The sequence below is a fragment of the Mus musculus genome, chromosome 10, assembly GCF_000001635.26.
Source record: "Mus musculus strain C57BL/6J chromosome 10, GRCm38.p6 C57BL/6J".
Taxonomy (NCBI): Eukaryota; Metazoa; Chordata; class Mammalia; order Rodentia; family Muridae; genus Mus; species Mus musculus.
Window position 1 is genome coordinate 24,120,623 of NC_000076.6, and position 12,104 is coordinate 24,132,726.

Sequence of the window (12,104 nt, forward strand, 5' to 3'; positions counted from 1 at the left end):
AGCTCAGTATTGACATTTATTTTAAGTCATCAAAATAATTTATAACAGTTAAATGCCCATTAAATATACATGATATCTTCTGAAGCTAAAAGCACTCAAGCAGTTTTAAAAATCTATTTGGAACATTAAACATGATAGAAGTAGAAAATTTTTTCTTATGAAGTCCTCTATGAAAGGAAAATGTGAGAAGTTCCTGATTAGACAGGAACTGTTCCATGTCCAAGGGAAAATACCCCATGTAACTGGGGCTTCAGAGAATGAATTGGGCAGTGTTCCTTCTGTTTCTATTTTGTGGGATAGTTTGAAGAGTATTGGAATTAGGTCTTCTCTGCAGGTCTGATAGAATTCTGCACTAAACCCATCTGGTCCTGGGCTTTTTTTTTTTTTTTTGGTTGGAAGGCTTTTAATGACTTCTTCTATTTCTTCAGGGGTTATGGTACTGTTTAGATGGTTTATCTGATCCTGATTTAACTTTGTTATTTGATATCTGTCTAGAAAATTGTCCATTTCATCCAGATTTTCCAGTTTTGTTGAGTACAGGCTTTTGATGACTTTTTTTCCCCTCGGTTTCTGTTGTTATATCTCCTTTTTCATTTCTGATTTTGTTACTTTGGTACTGTCTTTGTGCCCTCTCTTGTTGGTCTAGCTAAGGGTTTATCTGTCTTGTGGATTTTCTCAAAGACCCAGCTCCTGGTTTGGTTGATTTTTTGTATAGTTCTTTTTGTTTCTACTTGGTTGATTTTAGCCCTGAGTTTGATTATTTCCTGCTGTCTACTCCTCTTGGGCGTATTTGCTTTTTGTTCTAGAGCTTCTAGATGTGCTGTTAAACTACTAGTGTATGCTTTCTCCAATTTCTTTTTGGAGGCACTCAGATCTATGAGTTTTCCTCTTTGCACTGCTTTTATTGTGTGCCATAAGTTTGGGTATACTGTGCCTTTATTTTCATTAAATTCTAAAAAGTCTTTAATTTCATTCTTTATTTCTTCCTTGATCAAGTTATCATTGAGTAGAGTGTTGTTCAGCTTCCATGTGTATGTGTACTTTCTGTTGTTTTTGTTGTTATTGAAGACCAGCCTTAGTCCATGGTGATCTGATGGGATGCATGGGATTATTTCAATCTTCATGTATCTCTGAGGCCCGTTTTGTGACCAATTTTATGGTCAGTTTTGGAGAAGGTACCATGAGGTGCTGAGAAGAAGGTATATTCTTTGTTTTAGGATGAAATGTTCTATAGATATTTGTTAAATTCATTTGGTCTATAACTTCTGTTAGTTTCACTGTGTCTCTGTTTAGTTTCTATTTCCATGATATGTCCTTTAATGAGAGTGGGGTGTTGAAGTCTACCACTATTATTGTGTGAGGTGTGATGTGTGCTTTGAGCTTCAGTAAAGTTTTTTTTATGAATGTAGGTGCCCTTGCATTTGGAGCATAGATATTCAAAATTAAGAGTTCATCTTGGTAGATTTTTCCTTTGATAAGTATTAAGTGTCCTTCCTTATCATTTTTGATAACCTTTGGTTGAAAGTTGCTCTTATTCGATATTAGAATAGCTATTCCAGCTTGTTTCTTGAGACCATTTGCTTAGAAAATTGTTTTCCAGCCTTTTACTCTGAGGTAGTGTCTGTCTTTGTCACTGAGGTGCATTTCCTGTATGCAGCAAAATGCTGGGTCCTGTTTATGTATCCAGTCTGTTAGTCTATGTCTTTTTATTGGGGAATTGATTCCATTGATGTTAAGAGATATTAAGGAATAGAGTTGTTGCTTCCTGTTAAGTTTGTAGTTCCAGGTGTAATTATGTTTGAGTTTATAGAAAGATTACTTTCTTGCTTTTTCTAGGGTGTAGTTTCCCTCCTTGTGTTGGAGTTTTCTACTATCCTTTGTAGGGCTGGAATTCTGGAAAGATATTGTGCAAATTTGGTTTTGTCATGGAATATCTTGGTTTCTCCATCTATGTTAATTGAGAGTTTTTGCTGGGTATAGTTGCCTGGGCTGACATTTGTGTTCTCTTAGGGTCTATATGACTTATGCCCAGGATCTTCTAGCTTTCATAGTCTCTGGTGAGAAGTCTGCTGTAATTCTGATAGGTCTGCCTTTATATGTTACTTGATCTTACTGCTTCTAATATTCTTTCTTTGCTTTGTGTTTCTATACCTATTATCTTTTGGTTTGGTGTTCTCATTGTGTCCTGGATTTCCTGGATGCTTTGTGTTAGGAGCTTTTTGCTTTTTGCATTTTCTTTGACTGTTGTGTCAATGTTTTCTATAGTATCTTCTTCTGAGATTCTCTCTTCTATCTCTTGTATTCTGTTAGTGATGGCTCTTGATCTCTTTCCTAGGCTTTCTAACTCCAGGATTGTCTCCCTTTGTGATTTCTTTATTGTTTCTATTTCCATTTTTAGATCCTGGATGGTTTTTTCAATTCCTTCACCTTTTTGGTTGTATTTTCCTGCAATTCTTTAAGGGATTTTTGCGTTTCCTCATTAATGGCTTCTAGCTGTTTATCTGTGTTCTTCTGTATTTCTTTAAGGGAGTTATTTATGTCCTTCTTAAAGTCCTTTATCATCATCACGAGAGGTGATTTTATATCAGAGTCTTGCTTTTCCAGTGTATTGGGGTATCCAGGGCTTGCTGTTGTGGGAGAACTGGGTTCTGATGATGCCATGTAGCCTTTGTTTCTATTCCTTATGTCCTTGCCCTTGCCTCTCACAATCTCTGCTGTTAGTTGGTCTTGCTGTCTCTGACTGTGGCTTGTCCCTCCTGCAAGTCTGTGTGTCAGTACTCCTGTGAGATCAGTTGTCTCTGGGAGGAATTTGGGTATGGAGAGCTGTGTCACAGGGTCAGCTCCAGGGTGCAGATGGAAACCAGAAGGATCCTCTTTCTGAATGTTCTTAATATGCAAAGATGCAAGTGGATGCATGCGCAGAACCTGCAGGGGTGATCCAAGCATTGTTACTGAGAGATCTTCACATCTGCTAGCACATGATGCGCCATGTCCACAGTGACAAGACAGACCTGACGTTCAATGTTATAGTGTGGCTTTCCCACTAGACCTCTGAGTTGTGGGATCTTTATTGACTCTTACCTAATCAATAACAGGTTCTACTGCCTGAGGCTGTTTCCCAAGCAAGCTCTTCTACTTCAAAACAGCCTTGATGATATGGATGAAAAAATGATTAAAATTCCAGAACAAGTCCTAATATTCTATCCTAGATGAACTACTGGAGGAGTAAGTATGTATAATCTGAAGGAGACAGAATCTCCAGTTGGAAATACTGAATTATTGATTTCAAGATGGCCAGCAAAGAGATGAACAGATTCATATGTATTCCAAATACAAGACAGATTTATTTAGAAACCATATTCTCTCTTTGCCCCTTACCCTCTCTCCTCTCTCCTTTTTCTCCCTTTTTCTCTCCTTTTCCCTCTCCCTCTCTCTCTCCTCCCCTTTCTCTCTTCTCTCCCTCCTCTCTCTCCCCCTCTCTTTCTTCCTCTCTAGAGAAAGTAGATTTAATTGATATGGTGGTGTTTGGAACAGGCACAGATAAAATTGTTAAATGACAAGAAGTTTTCATTTGTAATATACATGGGCTTTAGACTTAAATAGAGGAGGGAATGAGGTCATAGGCAAGGGACGTACATGTGTAATTATGTGGTCTGTGTTAAAGTATGATCTAGTTCTTTAGGATGGTTCTAAGAAGTAGTTATTGCTCAAAGACACACCAGTTGCTATAAGATAATGTTCTTGCTTAGGAATGATCTCATCACAGGGAGATCTGTCTGGGAGTCTCTGCTGTTACGGAAATCCAAGGTGACATCAGGTTTTGAGTAATGGCTAGTCTTTTGGACCCAGATTTGGGTTGTCTAGAAGTTTACGTCATAATGATTCTCAGTAAAATGTGGAGGCTATCATTCTGTATGTCGGAATTAATCACCCAGGTACTAAGAATGAGAATAGGGTAATTCATAATGAACCTTCACTTTCTGTCACTGTAAGATAATGAAAATGCCAGGTCACATGGAAACAGATTAGTGACTTTACAGTTCTGCACTATGACCTGAGAAAAATGTTACCCAAAAGTTTGTTATTTGGGACACTGAACAAGGTAAGCATGGTAAGAAACTTCAGGAAGATTTAGTTGGTGAGCATGTCTAGGATGTCTAGGGTGCGGTGGGGTGGGGCAGTGGGGCGGTGGAATGCCAGCGTAGCTCCAGAAGTTCTCAGGAGGGATGGCTTGACAGAGCCAGCTAGAGAAACCAGCAGGATCTTGGAGCTAAGTCCTGAGGAGCCACGGTACCAGGCAAAGAGACTGGACAAGGAGCAAGTGTGCTTTTGAAAATTACACACAACATATTATAGTGAAGTTTGTTTGCTGGAGATGAGTTACGGGTGGGTGGGTGGGTTGTATTCTTTGTTGGTTTTGTATGTTTTGCACATCTGGAGTGGTTTATATTTTAATTTTAACTTCTCCCTCTTCTATTTGGTTGTTTTGGTTTTGGTGACACATTTGGTGATATGTATATCATCTTAGCTTTAGATACCGGTCAAACTTGATGCTTATTGTCAAGTGTGGTTGCTAAGGTTATACCGACTTGGCTATCTGCCAATTTGGCCAAATTTCAAGCCTAACCATAAAGCACCAAGGCAACCAGGAGTGTAAAATCCTGAATCATTCTTTGGAATCTGTTAACCTGCTGCAGGCATAGTACTATCAGACCCACTAATGTCTGTCTACTACTGTTCAGAGTGAGGCAGAGCTGTACTTAGAACCACAGGTCTGAAGTAACCTCTCAGACCACAGGAACATCGACTCCCAGTGCTACACTGACTATGCAGACCCCAAAAGTAAAATCTCCAGAGCCATACTTTACCACTGCTATAGCCAAAGCCCAAGTCTTTCAGGAGATCCTGGGCAAGTGCACCTGGATTTCCACCTTGCACTGAGTAGGGGCCACTGGGGCTACAGGCACGGTCATAGAAAAATCAGAGATCTAGACATGGCGTTGTCTTCTCTCGATGGAGCTGAAGGCCTTGTCCTGCTTTCTGATTCCATGAAAGCCAGAAATCTGATACTCAGTATTCTTTGGTCCAATAGAAATGGAAACCTTCTATTGAATACAAGAATACATTTAGTAAGTAATGATTCAAAAAGTTCAATATCAAAGGATGGAAAACAATTTACCAAGAAAATGGAAACCATAAATAGACAGGTGGAAAGGAATTTAATCTAATAACGTGGCTGCTCTGGCAAGAATCACATCCAAAGATAAGATCTGGCTGGAATGCAGACATGCCACGCACCCTTAACCCCTCTGGCTGGAGTACGTACCTTCAATCACAAACAGTAACATCTAATTGAGGCACGGACAGAGTAAAGAATCAGAGAAAGATTTGAGAGAATGAGACAGAAATGGGATATGCCAAACACTCACGAGAATAGACAGGAAAAGAGGCTACTTAAGAGCAGTGCAGGGACAGAGAGTTCAATTACATTCAGTTCAGTTTGGTGCAGTCAGTTGGGTGTCATTGTGCGCAGTTCAGTTCAGAGGAGAGCAGTTGAGTTCATTACTGCTCAGCTTGAAGAGGAGTTTGAGCCAGAACAGCTGAGTTGAACCAGCCAGGCAGAGTTCAGAAAGAAGTAGAAAGATTGAGTTTATTTAGCAGTAAGTTTCAGGGGCTGAAACATTCTAGGCCTAGGTCAGCAGATGGAGGCTGGAAGCTGAAGCCTTCAAGGTCCAGACTTGCAGAAGATCAGGATGGAAACACTCTGGGCTCAACCCAAGCTGTTTGCACAGCTCTGGAGTGGCTCTCATCTCATCTCTTCATCTGAGGAAATAAAAGTGACATTTACATTTACAAACAGACATGAGAGTCATTGTGTCAGATAGACACCAAGTCAAAGCTAGTTAGAGACAATAAAAGGGTATGCTGGCATTATATATTATAAATGGAGCAATTCACCAAGATAACGTGAAAATTGTAAACATTTATGCACTAAAAATCAGTGTCTAATTTCATCAAACTAATACTAAAGGCCACATACATCTTGACACAATATTAGGGATGGGACTTCAATACCCCTCCTCATATTTAGCTAGGGCTTACAAACCAAAAATAACCAAAGAAACATTGGAGCTAAAATACAGTGTGGGTGAACTAGACTTGTCAGATACAGAGAAATGTTACCAGCAGTTAGGGAATATTCATTTTCTCAGGAGAATGCATCCTTCAAAGTTGATCAAGTTATGAGACACAAGTCAAACATTCACAGATTTAAAAATCGAGATAACTCTTTGTGCTCTATCATATTAAAATGGAATAAAAGTTAAAAAAAATAACAAAAGAAACTACAGAAAGACTTGGAGACTTATCTTTGAACAATGGTTCATTCAAAAGAAATCATAAAGAAAATTCTAAAAGTTCTTAGAGACAGTGAAAATAAAAAAGACAGTTTCTCAGAACATCTGGGGCACAACCAAGGCAGCCCTAGAGGAATCCTTATGGCAATGAGTGCCCCACTCAAATATCTGAGGAATCCCAGATAAATCCCCTAAGGATGAGCCTAGGGAAAACAGCAAGCAGCCACTCACAAGCCCAACAGACAGCAAAGGATAGCAAGAATTAAGAAAGTAACGGAGCCTAAAATAACCAGTCATTTTTGTAAAAGTCAGACTGACAAACTCTTAGCCAACCTAAGTAAGAAAAAACAGAAATTAACGTTAGAGCTGAAAAAGAGATTATTAAAACAAACAACAATGAAATATAGAACATTATTGAAAAATCTATACTCTCAAATGCTGGAAAAAAAGAAGAAATAGGTAAATTCTAAATCCGTATCACCTACCAAAGTGAAAAGCCAGAGGGCCCAACCATTTAACAGACTCATAACATGCTGTGAGGTTGAAGCTAGGTTAAAAAGCCTCCCTTCAAGCTGGGCGGTGGTGGCGCACGCCTTTAATCCCAGCACTCGGGAGGCAGAGGCAGGCGGATTTCTGAGTTTGAGGCCAGCCTGGTCTACAAAGTGAGTTCCAGGACAGCCAGGGCTATACAGAGAAACCCTGTCTTGAAAAAAAAAAAAGAACAAAAAACCAAGAAACCAACAAACCAAAAAGCCCCCCTTCAAAGAAAAGCCCAGGGTCAGATGGATTCACAGCTGAATTTACTAAGCTTTTTAAGAAAGAGCTGGTGTTAAGTCTTCATTTTCAAAATACAAAGTGAAGGAACACTATCCAGTTCATTACACAAAGGCAGATTATTATGATACAAAAACCAGGTAAAGACCAATTTTTCTTGAACACAGACACAGAAATTCTAAAAAAAAATACTTACAAATTAAATTCAGAAACACATTAAGATCACACAAAATACTTAAAACAATAAATGCAACAATATATATATATATATATATATATATATATATATATATATATATATATATATATATATATATATATAACTTGAGGACAGAAGCTACCTAACCGTTTCTTTTAGTGCCAAAAAGGCACTTGGCAAAATTTAATATCCCTTCATGATAAAAGTCCTGGAGATATTAGGAATGACTGGAGAATATCTCAAAATAATAAAACCAAAGCAACTGTGGTGGTTTGAATGAGAGTGGTCCCCACAGGCTCCTATATTTGAAAGCTTGGTCTCCAGCGAGTAGGGCTGTTTGAGCAGAACTGGGAGGTGTGGGTTTGTTGGAAGAGGTGTATCACTAGGTGTGTGCTCTAAGGTTTCGAAAGCTGACGTTAGGCACAGTCTCTCTATGTCCACAACTTATGAATCAAATGCCCCAGTTACTGCTCCAGCACTATGTCTGCATGCCACCATGTTCCCTGCCATGATGTTCATGAACTAACCCCCTAAACCTGTAAGCAAGCCCCCAGCTAAATACTTCCGTTTATAAGTTGTTTTGGTCATAGTGTCTCCTCACAGCAATAGGTTGATAACTAAGATGTCGACCTTATAGCAAACAAAGACAAGTGGATATTCTCTACGATCTGGAAAGAGGTAAGCATGCCTGCTCTCTTTCTTGTTCAATATAGGACCCGAAGCTTTAGCTATAGCAATCAGAAAGATATGAATAAATCAAAATAGGAAAGTAGGAAGCCAAACTATCCGTATTTGCAGATGCCATGATTCTACACTTAAAAGACTCTTTAGGATCTACTAGAAAATGTTTTGATTTGATGAACATTTAAAGTTGCGTAATCCAAACTCAAGGAAAACTGGAGGCCCCATATTTGAATTTCCATATTGAAACAAATAATGTGCTCTCAGAGAAAAAGAATTAAGAAAAATATCCCAGCCAGGCGTGGTGGAGCACACCTTTAGTCCCAGCACTCGGGAGGCAGAGGCAGGCAGATTTCTGAGTTCGAGGACAGCCTGGTCTACAAAGTGATTTCCAGGACAGCCAGGGCTACACAGAGAAACCCTGTCTCAAAAAACTAAAAAAAAAAAAAAAAAATTCCTTTATGGTGTTATAAAAAGTTACAAACACATGTAAACAAAAACTTCAAGGCAGTAGAAAAGGAGGTCAAACAAGATAGTAAAGAATATAGGAAGCTTCCACCCTCCTGGACTGGCGGAATTAATCATGTAAAAATTGCTGTAACCGTGTACAGCCTAAACTCATGTGACCATCGTTTATTTGAACTGGCTTAACGCTCATAATGCCCTCAGAATATAAATTGTCTGATACTCAGAATAAAGTTGGCTATTGCATGAGACTTTAGTCCACCTCAGTTTTTGGCTCCATTCTTCCAGGTTCAGGCCACCAACTAGAGCAATAAAAATATATAACCATGAATAACCCAAACAGTCATAAGATGCAAAATCATAGCTAGTGGTAGCATAATACCTGACCTCAAACTATACTCCAAAGCTATAGTGACAAAGACAACCTGGATCCAGCATAAAAATAGACAGGAAGGCTAATGGGACAGAATATAAGACCTGGAAATAAACAGACAAAGTATGGTCACTTAATTTTTGACAAAGGGGTAAAAAACATGCACTAGAAACAAAGCCCCTTCAATAAAGCATGCTTGCAAAATTAGATAGTCACCTGCAGAATAACGGAATTAGACTAATAACTCTCACTTTGTATGAATAAATCAATAAAAAAATGGACCAAAGTCCTTGTAGAAGTGGATGGGGAGGAAGAGGGAGGCGACAAGGGAGGGAAGGACAAGGAGCAGAGGAACGGGAAACTGCAGTCAGGATGTAAAATAAATAAATAAAATAATAAAACAATATTTTAAAATCTTGAAATGCTAAGACTATCAGATAAAAGCCTAAAAAATAGTCTCCAAGGTGCTGGGGAAGGCAAGAATTTTCTGCATAGCATAGGAACTAGCCTAAGTATCAATAGTGAGTCTACATGGAAGCAAGGCATTTCTGCACACACAGCAAAGGAAACAGTCAGCGTCATGCGCAGACAGCCCACGGGAAGGGAGAAAAATCTCTGTATGCTTCACACAGGGACCTCCAAAAGCTGAGGAAATTAAATACCAAGTGATAAGACTGCCGATCAGCAAACCGGCTAGAGTACAGAGCAGACATTTTTCAAAGAAAGACCAAATGGACAAAAGCCGTTTAACAAAATGTTCAACATCTCCAGTCCTTCTTGTCTTTGTTTTTTAAAACTACTTTGAGGTAGATACCACCTCACCCTAGTCAGAATGGCTACCATCAAGAAAACTGGCAATGGAGAAGATGTGGAGAAAGATCTTTATTCCCTGCTGTTGGTAGTTCAAATTAATGTGACCATCATGGATATCAGGGTGGCGGGTCTTCAGAAACTTAAGTCTAAAACTGCTATGGTGGTTTGAATGAGAGCGGCCCCCATAGACTCATAGATTTAAATGTTTGGCCTCCAGCACTATATGAAAGGATTAAGAGGTGTGGCCCAGTTGGAGGAGGTGTGTCACTGAGGGTGGGTTTTGAGGTTTAAAAAAAAAAACCAAGCCAGCACCGTGTCTGCATACGCACTGCCGTGTTCCCACCATCAGGACAATGGACTGAACCTCTGAAACTGTCACAAACCTCAGTTAAATGACCCCCCTTTGTAAGAGTTCCTGTGGCTGTGGATTCTCTTCACAGCAACACAACAATGACTACAACCCCTACCACATGACCCAGTGATTCCACTCCATATCCTACACAGAGACATTTTTGCACATCCGAGTAGAATTCTGTTCTGTGTACTATAGCAAGGAAACGTTAACAACTTAGATGCCTGTCAACAAATGGATGGATAAAGAAACCCTAGTACATATATAAAATGGAATATTATTCATCTATGAAGAAGAATGAGATCAGAATTTCCCAGGAAACTGAACTCAGAATGAATACTATTCCGGGGGTGGGGGGCGGGGGGGCGGTACACACAACTTCAGAAAGAGAAAACGTGCTTGCTTATTCTCTCTCACATGCAGATTCCAGCATATAGCATAGACATGTATTTATGGAAACATTTAAGTGTAAGCATAGCATAATATTTACAATGGAGACCCCAAAAGGGTCCTCTTAGGTGACAGGGCAGGACAGAAAGCAGGCAAAAGGACACAGAAGCTGTGAAAAGGGAACAAAAAACTACTTGGTTTTCTAATTTCAACTCTGGAGTGTTTGTTCTTGTTTTTATTTTTGTTTTATTTTTTATAATTGATAATTAATGTGTAAAACCCCAAGGGAAGACCCACGGCTTCAGAATGACCATTCTAACCATGCAGTGTCATATTTTTATTTGAGTTTGTTGCAGTATGATTTTCACTAAGAAAGAAAGAAAGAAAGAAGATGTTTTCTAAAAGACAATAAAACAAAACCATGTATCCAGGCACTATTGTTTCATTCCTGAGGGAACTCCTCTAATAACTTAGAAATAATGTACATAACGACAGTATGAACTAAGTTTGAGAACAATAGCTAAAAGTGGATTAGGACATGAGTCTTTTTTAAAGGCTGTTTCAAGCTTATTGCATACATAAGGACCTCTACTTCTGCTGTAATTTGCTGCCCCCTAGTGGTCAATTTGAACAACCGTAAACTGATCAAAAGGAACCGAAAGCAAGAGAAACCTGGGCTATTTCTTTCAAAGGTACGAAAACTTTGGCTCTAACAAGATGGACTCCAGGGTGAGAACAGACAAGATCTCAAGAAGAAGCCATATTGGGTCCTGAATTCCGGGAACAGCTCCCCCCCACCCCCACCCCCACCCCACCCCCAGTGTTACTCCTGTCTAGTTTTACGTCCCAATTCCTGATTGCCCATGGATTTGTGTGTTAAACTACAGTAATTGTAACCATACCTCTGGGCACCATTAAAAAAAAAAATCTTTAAAAGAAATTAGACCTCTCCTCCACCCTGATCCTGCAACAAAACACTTTGAAAATGTGCCAGAATAAATAACACTTAAAAATATTAGTGGACTCTAGAATCATGTCATTGAACTCGAAACGACTCTCCCTTCACCTGCTGTGACTAGCTGTCCTGAGCTAAAGCATCTGCAGGCCAGTCGCCAGCTAAAGTGTACCAGCCCACAGCTCCAAGGTCCTCTCTCTGCCAAAAAAAAATCATAATCATAATGTCTTCATAAAAATGAGCTAAGAGTTTGAAACTCTTCTCTTCATCAGAATCACATTAGTCTTCACTAAGGGTACCTGCTTCAGATCTCCTGGTGTTCTGCAGACATTTCCCTCTTGAATCTAAACTGGATCCTGAGTAAGCTTTTCTCAACAGCTTTTCCATGGGATCCTGACACGGTTTTAAAGGAGAAGTCTCAACAAGGACTTAGGAAAGTCAGGTAACATCCACTGAGACAAGCTTGCTAAGCACTTTAGAGGCCAGGCGTCCTTCCGCGCAGGTGCTAAGAATGCAGGGAGCAGCTGAATAAGTTCAGAGTCTACTTAGGGAGGGGCCAAGTAAACAATAGTTTCCTTCAGGCTAGAGAGCAGCAAGGGCACCCGGGAGCTGGAGAGACTGGCCTTGGGGAGAGCCTGGTTGAAGACATTGGGGGTTTTTTGTTTTGTTTTTGTCTTGATTTTGTTTTTGTTTTTTGAGTGCCTCCTATCAAAGAGGCTCCTGAGTAAACTGTAAGAAATGGCATT

At 39.5% G+C, this 12,104-nt stretch overlaps 1 long non-coding RNA gene across 1 annotated transcript; it reads right to left on the reverse strand.

Moving 5' to 3' along the window:
* Positions 1 to 5,200: 5,200 nt before the first annotated feature.
* Positions 5,201 to 11,862, reverse strand: Gm40614 (predicted gene, 40614). Its single transcript, NR_168522.1, has 2 exons — positions 11,658 to 11,862; positions 5,201 to 5,823 (listed from the first exon to the last, which is right to left on the reverse strand). It is a non-coding gene; the product is annotated as a predicted gene, 40614 (long non-coding RNA).
* Between the last annotated feature and the right edge of the window lie 242 nt (positions 11,863 to 12,104).